Source organism: Cervus canadensis, chromosome 1 (genome assembly GCF_019320065.1).
Source record: "Cervus canadensis isolate Bull #8, Minnesota chromosome 1, ASM1932006v1, whole genome shotgun sequence".
In the NCBI taxonomy this organism is placed as follows: domain Eukaryota; kingdom Metazoa; phylum Chordata; class Mammalia; order Artiodactyla; family Cervidae; genus Cervus; species Cervus canadensis.
The window spans coordinates 53,409,159-53,427,059 of record NC_057386.1 but is presented as its reverse complement, the minus strand read 5'-3'; the positions used below and the strand labels follow the sequence as shown (position 1 = coordinate 53,427,059).

The following is a 17,901-nucleotide window of genomic DNA, read 5'->3' as shown; positions in this document are numbered from 1 at the left end:
TATAACTTTCTTTTTCTCCTCTGCTTTTAGATTCTCTGCTTATCTCAGCTATTTGTAAGTCCTCCTCATATGACCCTTTTGCCTTTTTGCATTTCTTTTTCTTGGGGATGATCTTGATCAGTGCCTTCTGTACAATGTCATGAACCTCCGTCCATAGTTCTTCAGGCACTCTGTCTATCAGATCTAATCCCTTGAATCTATTTGTCACTGCCACCACATAAGGGATTTGATTTAGGTCATCCCTGAATGGTCTAGAGGCTTTCCCTACTTTCTTCGATTTAAATCTGAATTTTGCAATAAGGGGTTCATGACCTGAGCTTCAGTCAGCTCCCAGTCTTGTTTTTACCGACTATACAGAGCTTTTCCATCTTCGACTGCAAAGAATATAATCAATCTGATTTTGGTATTGACCATCTGGTGATGGTCATAGCAAACTCCCTTTTCCAACAACACAAGAGACATCTCCTCCTAATGCCATACACAAAAATAAACTCAACATGGATTACAGACCTAAATGTAAGACCAGAAAGTATAAAACTCTTACAGGAAAACACAGGCAGAATACTCAATGACATATATCAAAGCAAGATCCTTTATGACTCACCTCCTAGAGGCATGTAAATAAAAACAAAAATAAAAAGTGGGACCTAATTAAACCTAAAAGCTTTTGCACAACAAAGGAAACTACAAAGAAGGTGAAAAGACAGTGCTCAGAATGGGAGAAACTAATAGCAAAGGAAACAACTAACAAAGGATTGATTTTCAAATTATACAAGCAGCTCATACAACTCAATACCAGAAAAACAAACAACCCAATCAAAAAGTGGGGAAAAGACATAAACAGAGACGTTTGTCCAGAGAAGACACACAAGTAGCTAACAAGCACATGAACAAGTTCAACATTGCTCATTATTAAAGAAATGTACATCAAAACTACAATGAGATACTACCTCACACCAGTCAGAATTGCCATCATCAGAAAGTCTAAAAACTAATGCTGGAGATGGTGTGGAGTAAAGGGAACCCACTTGCATTGCTGGTGGGAATGTAAATTGATACAGCTACTATAGAGGATGGTATGGATATTCCTTAAAAAACTAGGAATAAAACCACCATATGACCCAGCAATCCCATTACTAGGCATATAGCCTGAGGAAAACAAAATTGAAAAAGACACATGTACCCCAATGTCCATTGCAGTGCTATTTACAGTAGACTGAACATGGAAGCAACCTAGATGTCCATCGACAGATGAAAGGATAAAGAAGCCATCATACACATATACAGTGGAACTCAGCCGTAAATAGGAATGCATTTGAATCAGTTCTAGTGAAATGGATGAACCTGGAGCCTATTACACAGAGTGAAGTAAGTCAGAAAGAGAAATATAAATATCATATACTAACATATATATATATATGGAATCTAGAAAGATGGAACAGATTTATTTGTGGGGCAGCAATGAAGAAACAGACATAGCAAAGAGACTTATGGATACTGGTGTTGAGGAGAGGAAGAAGAGGGTGAGATGTATGGAGAGAGTAACATGGAAACTTGCATCACCATATGTAAACTAGACAGCCAATGGGAATTTGCTGTAACATTCAGGGGATCTCAAACAGGGGCTCTGCAACAACCTAGAGGGATGGGATGGGGAGGGAGATGGGAGAGAATTTCAAGAGGGAAGGGACATATGTATACCTATGGGTGATTCTTGTTGATGTTTGACAGAAAACAACAAAATTCTGTAAAGCAGTTTTTCTTCAGTTAAAAAATATATTAATTTAAAAAAATAGACAATTTCATGACTTCTTTTGACACTACAGGAGGACTGAGTTTTCAGGGCAATCAACTAGCCCCAAAATATAAGGAGAGATGGATGTCAACCATGACAGAGGCATGCTAGTGATGCAAGAGAGGGAAATATCATATCATGGGACACACAGGAGCCCCTGGGATCGACCACCAAGTGGTGGTGCTTGGCTTCATGCAGGAAAGAATTCAGGAATGAACCAAAGTAAAGCAAAAGCAACTTTATTTGGAGAGATGTGCATTCCATAGGCAGAAAGCAGAACTTCTTAGAAAGTGAAAGCAGCCCAACTTGTGGGGTGGGTAATTTCATAAGCTGATGAGTAGGAGGAATATTTTAATTATTTTGGGGAAGGGGGCAGGGATTTCTAGGAATTGGGCCACTGCCCACTTTTTGGCCTTTTATGGTCATCCTTGGAAAACTGTCACTGCTCTGGTGACTGTGTCATTTAGCATATTCTAATGAATCACTGTGAGCATATAACAAGGCTCAAAATCTGCTAAAAGTTGAATTTTCTCTTTTCTTGGGCCTAGTCATTCTAACCAGTTTTTGTCCTATCCTATTTTACTCAATGACTGCCATTTTCCCCACTTTCTTCCCGTCTCATTAGCATTTGCTTAGCAAGAAAGGTGCAACTGGCTACCAAGAAGAGATTGTAAAGCCACTGGAGAGCTGCAGAAATGGGGGATTCTGAAATTTCTTGTGTTTTTCTCCATGAACTCCTTTGGGTGTTCTCAGAAAAGACTAGTAAAAGTACTGTGAAAGTGTCCCTTAAGGTATAAATGTGAAGAAAGGGAAGAACAGCCAATGAAGAAGTGTCACAGAACTCTACTAGACCATTCTCTCCTTTTTACTGTAGCACAAACATTTAACTCTGTGGGAAGAAAGGCAAAAACACCCTGTAGGGCACTAGTGAATATTCACCACAGCTAGGGAAAGGACTAGAAAGGAAAAACTCCCACACCTGAGGGAAAACAGGGTTAGTATGATTAACGGGCTCTTGCTAGAAGAGGAGGAGGCCTCATCTTTGAGACTTAATGTTCTACAAAAGATATTCAAAGAAGTTTTCCTGTAGGCAGAAGATATAAGACAGAAACTTGGATCAACAGAAAGAAAGGAAGAGCCCTGAAAATAGAATAAATAAAGGTAAGTTGAAACAGATTAACTCTTATATTTAATGACTTTCAAAATTAATTTGTCTAAAGGAAAAACAGATGTAATGTATTGTGAAAGTGAAAGTAGCTCAGTCGTGTCTGACTCTTTGTGACCCCATGGACTATATACAGTCTATGGAATTCTCCAGGCCAGAATGCTGGAGTGGGTAGCCTTTCCCTTCTCCATAAGATCTTCCCAACCCAGGGATCGAACCCAGGTCTCCCGCACTGCAAGTGAGTTCTTTACCAGCTGAGCCACTAGGGAAGCCATATAGCAATGCAAAAGTAAATTATGACATTAATAGAGCAAAAATCAATGGAAGGAATATAAGGTACTCTATGTTTCTTAAATTATATATGAAATGACATATTATTTGAAAGTTCAGTTCAGTTCAGTCTCTCAGTTGTGTTCGACTCTTTGTGACCCCATGGACTGCAGCATGCCAGGTCTCCCTGTCTGTCACCAACTCCCAGAGTTTACTCAAACTCATGTCCATTGAGTCAGTGATGCCATCCAACCATCTCATCCTCTGTCATCCCCTTTTCCTCTAGCCTTCAGTCTTTCCCAGCATCAGGGTCTTTTCAAATGAGTCAGCTCTTCGCATCAGGTGGCCAAAGAATTGGAGTTTCAGCCTCAATATCAGTCCTTCCAGTGAATATTCAGGACTGACTGATTTCTTTTTTTTTTTTTTTCATTTATTTTTATTAGTTGGAGGCTAATTACTTCACAACATTTCAGTGGGTTTTGTCATACATTGACATGAATCAGCCATGGAGTTACATGTATTCCCCATCCCGATCCCCCCTCCCACCTCCCTCTCCACCCGATTCCTCTGGGTCTTCCCAGTGCACCAGGCCCGAGCACTTGTCTCATGCATCCCACCTTGGCTGGTGATCTGTTTCACTATAGATAATATACATGCTGTTCTTTCGAAACATCCCACCCTCACCTTCTCCCACAGAGTCCAAAAGTCTGTTCTGTACATCTGTGTCTCTTTTTCTGTTTTGCATATAGGGTTATGGAATTTAGAAAGATGGTAATGACTGATTTCTTTTAGGATGGACTGGTTGGATTTCCATGCAGTCCAAGGGACTTTCAAGAGTCTTCTCCAACACCACAGTTCAAAAGCATTAAGTCTCCAGTGCTCAGCTTTCTTTATAGTCCAACTCTCACATCCATACATGACTACTGGAAAAACCATAGCCTTGACTAGACGGACCTTTTTTGGCAAAGTAATGTCTCTGCTTTTTAATATGCTGTCTAGGTTGGTCATAACTTTCATTCCAGGGAGTAAGCGTCCTTTAATTTCATGGCCGCAGTCACCATCTGCAGTGATTTTGGAGCCTCAAAAAATGAAGTCTGCCACTGATTCCATTTGAAGGTAGACTCATTAAAGTTGCATACTGTAAACCGTAGGGTAGTAATAGCAAAAAATTTAAGTAAAAATGTATAAATAATGAGCCATGAGAGAAGATAAAATCAAATCATTAAAAAAAAAAGCTCAACTAACTCAAGGGTAGCCATAAATATAGAAAAACAAACCAAAAAGAATCAGATAACTAAATAGAAAAGAGCAGAAAAGGTGATAGATTTAATCTATTCATATCATATTAAATGTAAATAGTCAAAATACATAAGTTAAAATACAGAGCTTGCCTGAATGGATGAAAAAACAAGACCCAATTTTATGCTGTCTAAAGGAAACCCAATTTAAATGTAAAGAAATAAATACAATGAAAATAAAGAGCTGGAATAGACACAAGGTAAAACAGAGTGAGGATAAGTATACTAACATCAAACAAAGTAAAAATTATAGCAAGGAATACTATCAGGAATTAAAAAAAGAAACAATAGGTAATAATTAAGGGTTCAAAAAAGCAATATATATATATGTGTGTATATATACATATATATATATATGTATAAATCCTAAATATGTGTGCACCCAAGGGTAGAGCTTCAAATGCATAAAGTAAGTCAACAGAATTGAAAGGAGAAATAGAGATATCCATGTTTGACTGCACTAATTGCAGGCTGATTCTTCTATTGTTTTTGAAACCACCATGGGGCAGAGTAGAGAATAAGAGTTGGAAGAGGCAGGAAGTCAGAGCCATAGTTAATCATAAAAATTTAAGTTCCCTCGGGAATTTGTGGAACTCTTGGGAGAACACTAGGATTTCCAGGATATGGAATAGGCATGGGAAAGGAGGATTAGTTCCACACCCATTCCTTTCTGGGTTCCAGGAAAGAACAAGTTTTGGCTCATTGGGCAGATTATGGCTTTGAGATATAGGCCATTACTTCAGAGGCACATTCTACAAAGGACATGACAGGAAGACAGCTGAACCAAACTTTATATAACTCTCAGAGGTTGCACAACTTATCCCCTTAGAAGGAAAAAGTGGGACCCCATTGAACTAGGGAATTGATGTTTTTCTCTGGTTTTGGCAAGGAACGAAATGTTACACAGCCCAGGAAGAATTGCCCATTTGACCTAATTTCTGTGTTTTGAAATTCTCCAGAAAAGCATGAGCACAACTTTATTTCTCATATTATAAAAAGCAAGCTTCCCAAACTGAAAAGACCAGCCCAAACCTGGGTCTTGTTGTCAATCAGCCCTATCTCTAACAAAAGGTTAGTGATCCCATCTGGGGGTAGTTTAAGCTTCAGCGAGGCTGGTTTTAGGGGTGAAATTGACACTTTCAGGAAGCTCATAGAAAATCCTGGGGGAGGAGAGCAAAGATCTAATTGCTTTGCTCAGTGTTCTGTGACTTCACTAGAGCTCTGTGGTTGTTCATGCCCTCCGGATATGTTAATAATTACCAGACTATATTACTGAACAAAATTTAGCTCTTGGGAGGCCAGAGTGTTTTTTAGTAGTGTAAGCCAATATAAAAAACAATATCCTAATATTAACACTGGAAGAGTTGAGAGACTTTCTAAACTCAATGTTTTCAACCACAGTCTGTGGATCCCAAGCTACTGAAGAGGTACTGAGGCATTAGAAGAAATAGAGGGAAACTGAGGAAACAGGGTTCTAAAATCTTTCAGCTCTTCAACCAGAGCAGTAATCACTATTTGTTTCATTTGGATTGGACTACATATGAAATTTCACTTAATAGAAATTAATATTTTCCTGCTTAAAAAAATTGACAATTAGCAATCCAATCACAGGTTGGCAAAGTTTTTTTTTTTTTTTTTTGTAAAGAGCCAGAGAGTAAATATTTTAAACTTTTGGGCCACCTATGGGCTCTATCACATGTTCTGGTTTGTTTTTGTTTTTTTAACCCTTTAAAAATGAAAAGAAATCCATGGCTGATTCATGTCAATGTATGACAAAACCCACTACAATATTGTAAAGTAATTAGCCTCCAACTAATAAAAATAAATGAAAAAAAAAAAGTAAAGAAACACTCAACTTGTAGGCACAAGCAAACAATGCTGAGAGCTACTCTAACTTGACTTTGTTGTTGTTCAATCATTCAGTTATGTCTGACTCTTTGTGACCCTATGGACTGCAACACTCCAGACTTCCCTGTCCTTCACCAACTTTCGAAGTTTGCTCAAACTCATGTCCATTGAGTCAGTGATGCCATCCAATCATCTCATCCTCTGTCATCCCCTTCTCCTCCCACCTTCAATCTTTCCCAGCAGCAGGGTCTTTTCTAATGAGTTGGCTCTTCACATCAGGTGGCCAAAGTATTGGAGCTTCATCTTCAGCGTCAGTCCTTCCAATGAATATTCAGGGTTGATTTTCTTTAGGATTAACAAGTTTGATCTCCTTGCAGCCCAAGGGACTCTCAAAAGTCTTCTACAACACCACAGCTTAAAAGCATCAATTCTTTGGTGCTCAACCTTTTTCATGGTCCAATTATCACTTCTGTACATTACTACTGGAGAAATCATAGCTTTAACTAGACAGACCTTTGTTGGCAAGGTAACATCTCTGCTTTTTAATATGCTGTCTAGGTTTGTCATAGCTTTTCTTCCAAGGAGCAAATGTTTTTTAAGTTCATGGCTGCATTTACCATCTGCAGTGATTTTGGAGCTCACGAAAATAAAATCTGTACTGTTTCCATTGGTTCCACATCCATATTTTCCATGAAGTGATGGAATGGAATGCCATGATCTTAGTTTTCTGAATGTTGAGTTTTAAGCCAGCTTTTTCTATCTCATGTCAAATTTTTACTTTGTCTTTAATCAAGAGACCTACAAGGGATATGAAATCCATTGAAGCTGTCAGAAACTATATCCCTTGGAAACTGTTAGACTGATAAAATATCGGAATTTTCTCCTAAATGTATCAGAATTAGGGGTACTATCTTTCAAGATTTGGAATATACACTGAACTAATGGCTATTTTATGCTGCTTAGCATCCTATAGGTATGAGTCTGGAAATCAAAGGGTAAAAGTATTACTGGGCCCTCTCGCCATCCTCCTAGGCTCAATTGTATAATTTGTGAAATCTGATCCCACAAGTTTAGTTTGTTGGTCTAAAGCTACTAGTTTCCAGGAAGTAGCTGCTTCTACAAGAAGACTTGGTAAGAGTTTCACTAATTCTCAAGTCACAGCTTTTACTTAGTTGTTTTGGGCTCTTTAAGTCAATAGCTCAACGAACAAATGATGAGCTACTGTATATTTATACTTGGCCAGAAAAAAAGACCCTGATTATCATGAGAATATTGGATTGCTGCTATATAAGGGAACCAGGAAGAGTAGCATCTGGAAGTCAAGGGATGCACTAGGATATTTGTTGTTGTTCAGTTGCTCAGTCATGTTTAACTCTTTGTGACCCCATGGACTGCAGCATGCTAGATTTCCTGTTCTTCACTAACTTCTGGAGTATGCTCAAACTCATGTCCATTGAATTGGTGATGCCACCCAACTATCTCGTATTCCGTCGTCTCCTTCTCCTCCTGCCTTCAATCTTCCCCAGCATTGAGAGTCTTTTCCAATGAATTGGCTCTTTGCATCAAATTGCCAAACTACTGGAGCTCTAGCTTCAGCATGAATATTCAGTGTTGATTTCCTTTAGGATTGACTGGTTTGAGCTTCTTGCTGTCCAAGGGACTCTCAAGGGTCCTCTCCTAGTACCACAATTTGAAAGCATCACTTTTTTGGTGCACAGTCTTCTTAAATTCTTTTTATTTTTTTAAATTTTTTAAATTTTTTTTCCATTTATATTTATTTGTTGGAGGCTAATTACTTTACAATATTGTAGTGATTTTTGCCATACATTGACATGAATCAGCCATGGATTTACATATATTCCCCATCCCAATCCCCCCTCCCACCTCCCTCTCCACCCGATCCCTCTGGGTCTTCCCAGTGCACCAGCCCCGAGCACTTGTCTCATGCATCCAACCTGGGCTGGTGATCTGTTTCACCATAGATAATATACATGTTTTGATCCTGTTCTCTCGAAACATCCCACCCTCGCCTTCTCCCACAGAGTCCAAAAGTCTGTTCTGTACATCTGTGTCTCTTTTTCTGTTTTGCATATAGGGTTATCGTTACCATCTTTCTAAATTCCATATATATGCCTTAGTATACTGTATTGGTCTTTATCTTTCTGGCTTGCTTCACTCTGTATAATGGGCTCCAGTTTCATCCATCTCATTAGAACTGATTCAAATGAATTCTTTTTAATGGCTGAATAATATTCCATGGTGTGTATGTACCACAGCTTCCTTATCCATTCATCTGCTGATGGACATCTAGGTTGCTTCCATGTCCTGGCTATTATATTATTAACAGTGCTGCGATGAACACTGGGGTGCACGTATCTCTTTCAGATCTGGTTTCCTCGGTGTGTATGCCCAGAAGTGGTATTGCTGGGTCATATGGCAGTTCTATTTCCAGTTTTTTAAGAAATCTCCACACTGTTCTCCATAGCGGCTGTACTAGTTTGCATTCCCACCAACAGTGTAAGAGGGTTCCCTGTTCTCCACACCCTCTCCAGCATTTATTGCTTGTAGACTTTTGGATAGCAGCCATCCTGACTGGCATGTAATGGTACCTCGTTGTGGTTTTGATTTGTATTTCTCTGATAATGAGTGATGTTGAGCATCTTTTCATGTTTTTGTTAGCCATCTGTATGTCTTCTTTGGAGAAATGTCTGTTTAGTTATTTGGCCCATTTTTTGATTGGGTCATTTATTTTTCTGGAATTGAGCTGCGGGAGTTGCTTGTATATTTTTGAGATTAATCCTTTGTCTGTTGCTTTGTTTGCTATTATTTTCTCCCAATCTGAGGGCTGTCTTTTCACCTTGCTTATAGTTTTCTTTGTTGGGTGCACAGTCTTCTTTATGGTCCAACTATCACATCCACACATGCCTACTGGAAGAACCATAGTTTCGAATACATGGATCTTTGTTGGCAAAGTGCTTTGTAATATGCTTTCTAGATGTGTCGTTTCTTCCAAACAGCAGGTGTCTTAATTTCATGGCTGAAGTCACCATCTGCAGTGATTTTGGAGCCCAAGAAAATGAATTATGTCTCTCTTTCCATTTTTCCCCCATCTATTTGCCATGAAGTGATGGGACTGGATGCCATGATCTTCCTTTTTTAAATGTTGAGTTTTCAGCTTTTTCACTCTCCTCTTTCACCTTCATCAGGAGGCTCTTTAGTTCCTATTCACTTTTTGCCTAAAGGGTGGTGTCATCTGCATATCTGAGGTTATTGATATTTCTCCCAGCAATCCTGATTACAACTTGAGCTTCATCCAACCTGACATTTTGCATGATGTACTCTGCATGTAAGTAAATAAGCAGGGTGACAATATACAGCCTTGACATACTCCTTTCCCAATTTGGAACCAGTCCATTCTACGTCCGGTTCTAACTGTTGCTTCTTGACCTTCATACAGGTTTCTCAAGAGGCAGGTAAGTTGGTCTGGTATTCCCATCTCTTTAAGAATTTTCCACAGCTTGTTGTGACCCACACAGTCAAAGGTTTCAGCATAGTCAATGAAGCAGAAGCAGATGTTTTCCTGGAATTCCCTTGCTTTTACTATGATCCAACAGATCTTGGCAATTTGATCTCTGGTTCCTCTGTCTTTTCTAAATCCAGCTTGTACATTTGCAAGTTCTCAGTTCATGTATTGTTGAAGTCTAGTTTACAGGATTTTGAGCTTTAACTTCTTAGCATGTGAAATGAGTGCAATCGGGCAGTAGTTTGGACTTTCTTTGGCATTGCCTTTCTTTAGGATTGAAATGAAAACTGACCTTTTCCAGTCCTGTGTAGCCACTGTTGAGTTTTCCAAATTTGCTGGCATATTGAGTGCAGCACTGTAAGGCCATCATCTTATAGGATTTGTAATAGCTCAGCTGGAACCCAACACCTCCACTAGCTTTGTGCATAGTAATGCTTCCTAAGGCCTACTTGACTTCACACTCTAGGATGTCTGGCTCTAGGTGAGTGATCCCACTGTTGTGATTATCTGGAGCATTAAGACCTTTTTTGTATAGTTCTTCTGTGTATTCTTGCCACTTCTTCTTAACCTCTTCTGCTTCTGTTGGGTCCATACCATTTCTGTCCATTACTGTACCCATCTTTGCATGAAATATTCCCATGGTATTTCTAATTTTCTTTAAGAGATCTAGTCTTTCCCATTCCATTGTTTACCTCTATTTCTTTGCTTTGTTCACTTAAGAAGGCTTTCTTATCTCTTCTTGCTATTTTTTGAAACTCTGCATTCAGATGGGTACATCTTTCACTTTCTCCTTTGCCTTTTGCTTCTCTTCTTTTCTCAGCTATTTGTAAGACCTCCTCAGAAAACCATTTTGCCTTTTTGTAATTCTTTTTCTTGGGGATAGTTTTGATCACCACTTCCTATACAGTTATGAACTTTGTCCATAGAACTTCAAGCACTCTATCAGATCTAATCCCTTACATGTCATTTCCAGTGTATCATCATAAAGGATTCCATTTAGCTCATACCTGAATGGCCTAGTGGTTTTCTCTTAAAGTGCTGCACTCAATACACCAGCAAATTTGGAAAACTCAGCAATGGCCACAGGACAAGAAAAGGTCAGTTTTCATTCCAATCCCAAAGAAAGGCAATGCCAAAGAATGTTCAAACTATAGTACAATTGCACTCGTCTCACATGCTAGCAAAGTAATGCTCAAAAGCCTGTAAGCTAGTTTCAACAGTAGATGAAATTAGAACTTCCAGACTGTCAAGCTGGAACTAACTGCTGAACAACCATCGACAAGAGAATTTTGGAACCCACCAAAAAAACCCCTTGAGACCAAGGACAAAAGAGAAGCCACAACAAGATGGTAGGATGGATGCAATCACATTTAAAATCAAACCTCATACCCACCAGAGATGCTCAGAGGACACAAACAAAACCTTGTGCATACCAGGACCAAGGGACCTTTCACATGTGCAAGGGTCTCATGTGACTCCCTACATGATATTGATCCAGATCTGTGTCTGGCTTGAGTGTTTGAGGGTCTCCTGTGGGGGCGTGAGTCAGCAGCGGCCTGCCATGGAGACAGAGGCTCTGGCAACAGTAGTCCAGGTAGGCACAGTGTCACATAAGTCCTCTTGAAGGAGGTAGCCATGAGCTCCACTATAGAGCCATTGGGCAGGCGACTCACCAACTGGAGAACAATCATACCAAAGAAGGTCTCACACTGTTGCAGAAGTTCTAGGGCCCACAACAGGCTTCCCAAATTGGGGCTCAGGCAAAAGGACTGAGTATCCCTAGGGAATCTGACTTTGAAGGTCAGCAGGATTTGATTACAGAACTTCCACAGGGCTGGGGAAACAGAGACTCTTGGAGGGCACAAACAAAGCCTTGGGCACACCAGGACCAGGAAGAAGGAGCAGTGACCCCACAAGAGACTGAGCCAGACTTGCCGGTGAGTGTCCAGGAGCCTCTGGTGGATAGGTCGACTGTGGCCTGCCAAGTGGTCATGGGCACTGACTACAACAGTCCAGGGAGACCTGGCAAGCTGGCAAAGTCCTTTTGAAGGAAGTTGCCACTTCTGCCATTTCCCCTACCATAATTTGGCCTGAGGGTTACAGGGAGGGAGGGAGGGGAACACAGCCCCAACCATCAGCAGAAACCTGGGTTAAAGATCTACTGAGATGGCCCCACTCACCAGAGCAAGACCCAGGTCGCCTCAAAGCCAGCCCCTCCCATCAGGAAGCTTGCACTAGCCTCTTATCTTCATCTGAGGGCAGTCAGAATGAAAAACACAATCACAGAAAACTAACCAAACTGAAGGGCTTCCCTGGTAGCTCAGTTGGTAAAGAATCCACCCGCAATGCAGGAGACCCCAGTCGATTCCTGGGTCAGGAGAATCTCCTGGAGAAGGGATAGACTACCCACTCTAGTATTCTTGGACTTCCCTGTGGCTCAGCTGGTAAAGAAACTGCCCTGCAATGCAGGAGACCTGAGTTCAATCCCTGGGTTGGGAAGATCCCATGAAGAAGGGAAAAGATACCCACTCCAATATTCTGGCCTAGAGAATTTGAATGAAACTATGAGCCATGCCATGTAGGGCCATCCAAGCAGACAGGTCATGTTGGAGAGTTCTAACAAAACATGGTCCACTGGAGAAGGCATTGGCAAACTACTTCAGCATTCTTGAGAACCTCAACGAACAGTATAAAAGGGTTTCCCCTATTTTCTCCAACTTAAGTCTGAATGCTGCAATATGGGGTTCATGATATGAGCCACAGTCAGATCTCAGTCTTGTTTTTGCTGACTCTATAGAGCTTCTCCATCTTTGGCTGCAATCTGATTTCGGTATTGACCATCTGGTGATATCCATGTGTCGAGTCCTCCTTTGTGTTGTTGGAAGAGGGTGCTTGCTAGGACCAGTGCATTCTCTTGGCAAAACTCTGTTAGCCTTTTCCCTGCTTCATTTTGTACTGCAAGGGCAAACTCGCCTGTTCCTCCAGGTATCTCTTGACTTCCTACTTTTGCATTCCAGATCCTTATGATGAGAAAGACTTTTTTTTTTTTTTTTTTGATGTTAGTTCTAGAAGGTCTCGTAGGTCTTCATAGGGCCATTCAACCTCAGCTTCTTCAGCATTAGTGGTTAGGGCATAAACTGCCACATACACTGGTCCTGTATAACAAAAGTTATAACCAGGAGTTTAGTCATCTCAGGGTGAAGATCTGGTTACCCTACCAATCAAACAACCTAGACTACCTTAGCAGAAGTTCTGGTTCAGGATAAGAGTAATGTAGAGAAGGTAGTATTTAGATAAACATGATGAATATCATTAAGCAGGTTTACATGAAATGCTGCCAGTGTCTAATCCATGACTCTTTGCCTTTATCACTTTGGTGTATGGTAGTAGTTACCAGTATTCCTTTTCTCAAAGTTTCTTGTTTCTTTCTTTCTTTCTTTTAATTTAAATGACCAAAGCTTTGGTTTGCTGTCTCTAATGTAACTCATAAGTGCTAGGGAATTACTGTCCCTTGGAAGAAGTCCTCAACTAATGACTGATCCTAGTCAGAGTATAAACAACACAACTGTCTCAAACGGTAAGTGGGAAAGTCAATCTGTACAATTCTTTTACATTGGCTTCAAGAGTTTTTTGGCTCAATTAAGCTTCAGTTGCCTTCAGAGGTAGCTGGCTTGATTCTGTCCCCTTTATTTGCTGCCTTCCCATCCTTGTTTCAAGTCCCTTCTCCTCTGCTTGTGTTTTTCTTCACCTCCAAAGGAGCTACTTGCATGTGAATCATTTTCTCAGGATCTTCTCTGGGGAAACAAATAAATTGGGAAAAAGAGAGATGGGTCATTATTGGTTTCTTTTCAAACATAATCATGAATTAAACTGAGAATGATGTTTGGTGCCCATGTATCTCATACATTAATAAATGAGAACCTATCAGAAGCTAGAAGTATAAAACATAGTTCTTGAAATCTATCCCAACTTATTTTAATGTAAACATTAATAGTAACAGTTGAAAATGAAAATTTCAAAGAAAATGCAAAACTGAGCTGCAATTATAGGTATAAATGGGATTGTCCATGAGAAATTTTATCCTAATTTCTAGACTATCCTTTGCAGTTTGTACTGACCTCATAATCTGGATTCCATTTTTGGTTTCGCATTCCTATGAGCCTCGAAGTAACAGAATCCTGGCTGTTCTTCTATGTTCTGACTCTTGACCTTTGCCCAGTGCTAAAGATATCTCTTCATCTCAGTCTTTTGGGTCCAGGACATTCTGCCATGACTTGAACCTCGACCGTATAATTCAACATCCCACTATCATAAGCCTTTGAAATATTTGAAATCATAATTCTTGTCTATTATTATTTTGTGAATAATCTCAGGACATTTATTTTTTTCTGTTTCTTTTCTATCTTTTTGATGTTCTTTGTACTTTTCAATTCCCCAGTACCTCAAAAGATCTTGGATATTTCCAATGTTCTAGGGAACATCCCAGTCTGATTAAGAAGCAACCACTTTCAAACAAGACAGCTTTTCTTTCACTGTCCAGCCTGGACCTTTTCGGACTTGGCTGAGCATCCTTGGCCCATGGGGATACCCTCGTCTCTCAACAACTCTGGGAAGAAGAGTGACGCCCAATTCACACATAGCAAGTTTTTAGCAAGACAGAGCATTTTAATTGAATTCCAAGGCAGTTAGTTTGGGTCCTGGAAATTCATCACTGACTGTGGGTGGCCTCTTGAGAGCAGTATATTTGTGTGTGTAGTGGAGGTGTGTGTGGGGGGTGGGGGGTTGCGTGTATGTATGTGTGCATTTTTCCCCCTTCTTTTGGATGGGTCTGCCTAAGACATGTTTGGTATACTGAGTCATATGAACAAATATGGCCCTAGCCCAAGCCACACTCCTGGATCATCAACTATGAATAATATCCCTTTCTTAATTCTGAAGGGGCCAAGTCCTACTTAGCAACAGGATATTCGCCTAGCACTCAGGTTGACTCCTTGATGATGCCTGATGAATCCCAGAGAAGACTTGTCTGTCTTTTTTATTTGTGACCTCACCTCTATGTCCTTCCAGAATGGCAGAGTCAACTAAGAAAGTATTTTAACTGAGAAAGTTAAAAATATCCCAGACAGCATAATTTAATGATCAAAATATTCCACCTTCAGGGAAGAGTAATTACAGGCTTCCTGTCTCTTCTATCTTTTGTGGAAAAGCTGCATGGCTATCTTCTTTTCTTTCATTAAAGAAGAACAGTTTTGTGTCTACAGAGATGATTGTTTTCACACTGGGAGTCTACAGCCTTCCATGGTCAAGGTCTTCATTGAGGCTAAGTATGCTCTCATGGGATAGAAACTTAACCAGATTGTGAGATCAGGATTAGTTTGTTTGTTTGTTTGTTTGTTTTTAATGTGAAGCATGAGCTAGAAAAATCTTAGAAATATCATTACAGGCTGGCTGGGCCCTATATCACCACTAACTATCTCAGATAACCCAGACTACACCTGACTCTTTCCAGTGAGGTCAGAGTTCCTCTCCTCTCCTCAGAAACAGACTACAATCAGTATGCCAGCAAACAACCATGAGGCCTATCTCTTCTTTCCATCTCCCCTGAACACCTTCCTCCTTCTGCCATCTTCTAGGAGACATTGGAAAACTGAGCAAAACTTCCATTTTTCCCATTGTTTGATTGAGATATAAGCCTGAACTTGCTCACAGTGCATATTGTAATCTCCATTCCTTAGCTAAAATTAATCTTGTATCCTTAGCCTCTCTGAAAGCTGTTGCCCATAAGAGAAGTCGGCTTCTCTCTCCAGGACACAATTTCCCTTTGTAGTTCATCCTGGGTAGCCATGATAATAATGACAATGGTGGTGGTGTTCAGCCTCTCAGACTTGTCTGATGATTTGCCACTCATGGACTGCAGCACACCCGGCTTCCCTGTCCTTCACCATCTCCCAGAGCTTGCTCAAACTCATGTCCATTAAGTAGATGATGCCATCCAAACATCTCATCCTCTATCATCCCCTTCTCCTCCTGCCTTCAGTCTTTCCCAGCATTAGGGTCTTTTCCAATAAGTCAGCTCTTTACATCAGGTGGCCAAATTGCAGCTTCAGCTTCAGCATCAGTCCTTCCAAAGAATATTCAGGATTGACTTAATTTAGTATTGACTGGTTTGATCTCCTTGCTGTCCAAGGGATTCTCAAGAGTCTTCTTCAACACAACAGTCCAAAAGCATCAGTTCTTCAGTGTTCAACCTTCTTTATGGCCCTACTCTGACATCCATACATGATCACTGGAAAAATCATAGCTTTGACTATATGGACCTCTGCTGGCAAAGTGATATCTCTGCTTTTTAATAAACTGTCTATGTCTGTCATAGCATTTCTTCCAAGGAGCAAGTACCCTTTAATTTCATGGCTGCAGTCACTGTCCACAGTGATTTTGGAGCCCAAGAAACTGAAGTCTGTCACTATTTCCACTTTTTCCCCGTCTATTTGCCATTAAGTGATGGGGCCAGATGACATGATCTTAGTTTTTTAAATATTGAGTTTTAAGCCAGCTTTTTCACTCTCCTCTTTAAACTGCATCAAGAGGCTCTTTACTACCTCTTCATTTTCTGCCATTACAGTGGTGTTATCTGCACATCTGAGGTTACTGATATTTCTCCTGGCAATCTTGATTCCAGCTTGTGATTTATCAAGCCTTGCATTCTGCATGATGTACTCTGCATATAAATTAAATAAATGAGTGGCAATATACAACCTTGATGTACTCCTTTCTCAATTTTAAACCGATCCATTGTTCCATGTTCAGTTCTAATTTTTGCTTCTTGACCTGCTACAGGTTTCTCAGGAGGCAGGTAAGGTGGTCTGGTATTCTCTTCTCTTTAAGAATTTTCCACAGTTTGTTGTGACCCACACAGTCAAAAGCTTTAGTGTAGTCAATGAAGCAGAAGTAGATATTTTTCTGGAATTCATTTACTTTTCCTATGACCCAACGGATGCTGGCGATTTGATCTTTGGTTCCTCTGCTTTTTCTAAATCCAGCTTGTACATCTGGAAGTTCTTAGTTCATGTATTGTTGAAGCCTAGCTTAAAGAATTTTGAGCATTACCTTACTAGCATGGGAATAGAGTGCAATTGTGTAGTAGTTTGACCATTCTTTGGTATTGCCCTTCTTTGGAATCAGAATGAAAGCTGATTTTTCCCAGTCGCGTGGTCACTGCTGAGTTTTACAAATTTGTTGGCATATTGAGTGCAGCACTTTCACAGCATCATCTTTTAGGATTTGAAATAACTCAACTGGTATTCCATCACCTCCACTAGCTTTATGGGTAGCAATGCTTCCTAAAGCCCACTTGACTTCACACTCCAGGATGTCTGGCTTTAGATGAGTGATCACACCAAGGTGGTTATCTGTGTCATTAAGACCTTTTACGTATAGTTCTTCTGTGCATTCTTGCCACTTCTTAACCTCTTCTGCTTCTGTTGGGTCCATACCATTTCTGTTCTTTATTATACCCATCTTTGCATGAAATGTTCCCTTGGTATCTCTAACTTGAAGAGATGTCTAGTCTTTCCCATTCTATTATTTTCCTCTATTTCTTTGCATTGTTCACTTAAGAAGACTCTTACTTCTCCTTGCTCTTCTTTGGAACTCTACATTCAATTGGTATATCTTTTCCTTTCTCTTTTGCCTTTTGCATCTCTTCTTTTCTCAGCTATTTGTGAGGCCTCCTCAGACAACCATTTTGCCTTCTTGCATTTATTTTCCTTTGGAAGGATTTTGGTCACCACCTCCTGTACAATGTTACAAACCTCCGTCCATAATGGAGGACAGTGATAAATTATCTCACGTTGCAGTTGGATGGGAATATGATATGGCTATCCCTTTTTTCCCCTTATAACTCACCTGTGCATTTTTATAAGTATACCCATCCAGCTGCTGCCTCTTTGGAGTGCAGTGGCCTAGCCCCATCATTGTGCATTCTATGAGCATCCTCTGCTGA

At 40.2% G+C, this 17,901-nt stretch overlaps 1 long non-coding RNA gene across 1 annotated transcript; it reads right to left on the bottom strand.

The window, feature by feature from the left end:
- Positions 1–242: 242 nt before the first annotated feature.
- On the bottom strand, positions 243–12,719 carry LOC122451113. The gene is made up of 3 exons (XR_006272313.1): positions 12,661–12,719; positions 10,515–10,518; positions 243–317 (listed from the first exon to the last, which is right to left on the bottom strand). It is a non-coding gene; the product is annotated as an uncharacterized LOC122451113 (long non-coding RNA).
- Positions 12,720–17,901: the final 5,182 nt, after the last annotated feature.